The sequence below is a fragment of the Neovison vison genome, chromosome 6 (genome assembly GCF_020171115.1).
Source record: "Neovison vison isolate M4711 chromosome 6, ASM_NN_V1, whole genome shotgun sequence".
NCBI lineage: Eukaryota > Metazoa > Chordata > Mammalia > Carnivora > Mustelidae > Neogale > Neogale vison.
In genome coordinates this window covers 49,073,384-49,074,834 of record NC_058096.1, presented here as the reverse complement: position 1 = coordinate 49,074,834, position 1,451 = coordinate 49,073,384, and positions in this window count along the sequence as shown.

Genomic DNA, 1,451 nt, shown 5'->3' with positions numbered 1-1,451 from the left:
TGAAGCCAAAAATCTGGTGGTCTAGATGCCTTTAGACAGAATGAAAAATGACCTACAAACTTAGGCATTTAAGGAGCAGTACTTCCCTGTGCTATAAAGAGCATCATGGAGGAGAACTTCTTGCCCAGGTCAAATGTATCCCCATTGGAGCAGGATACTTCTACAATTGAATCATGGGTCTCATTCAGCATAGTAATTACAGAAACAACATTTGGGCTTAAAATATGGAACATTGGGATACCTCTTTCAAATATGCATCATAATAAAAACTATTTTTATTAGCATCCTATAGAAAACCCCAGCATATCTTTGCATATTATGAATTGTAGATATATAAGCCTTTTAAAATGTGCTACCATAGAACCTAAAGAAGGAGAGACTACAAACTGTGAACTGATTGGTAAAATGACTGCATCGACTTTACATCCAAGATTAGAAAGATTTATGAGTTTTAGTGGGAGGATCATTTGAAACAATGGAATTAATATTGAATGCTTCAAAGTCCAAATGTGAAATGACTGAAAAATCTGACATGTGTTTAGCGTAGTGTTCTGGATTTCATCCTGTCTTTTGTCTACTTTGCAAAGAGAAAATATATATAAAGAGGTGATGCCATATGACTGTGGGATCAGAATTCCATCAGGGTTTACTGTTGTGTAAAAAGGAAAGCAGAGAACAAGTTCTCAGATTTTCACTTCACATATTTTGACATATACTTTTGATACAACTCCTGCATGTGGAGTTTGTGTATCCTTCACTTGGTTCCAAAACAACAATGAAAGCAACTTGTGAAACCATATAAATTAAAACTCCAAGTAAAATAAGCAATAAATAAGGGTGGGATGAAAAACAAAGCCAGGAATGATGCCAAAACATGCACACCACAAGAACCTATACACTTAGTATGGGTGGGGGACACGTTTGGCTCTGGTTTCCTATCAGCCAACACAGAAAGAAAACCTGGTTACAATGTCACAAAATAAACACAGTTGCTCAGGAAAAATATTAGTCTTTTTTTTTTTTAACATAGAGAACAGACTTCCCCCCCCCCAGAGTTTTAATAGAGGCTACTTTATGATTTATTAAGCAATGTCTAACAATACTCTTACTATGCACAACAGAAAATGTTTCATTGTTGATTCTTATGGTGGACTTGAATGTTGATGATGGCATTATACCAAAGTCTATCTAAAAAGATATTTTGGAGTGCACCAATCCTATTGTCAAGAAATGTGAAGGATTGGGAATTTACCCTATGTTCACGCTAGAATGCACAGTTCACTTAATGCTGGCAGGAGACACAAGACTCCAGGGTCAAAGACAAAGGACAGTTTATTCACTCACAACAACAGCATTAGCCAGATTATCAGCATTTGTTCCCATTCTAGGAGCTTAGATTCCCTCAGGGCAATGCAAAGAGGTATGGGTGATTCCTACACAGAGGGCAGAAA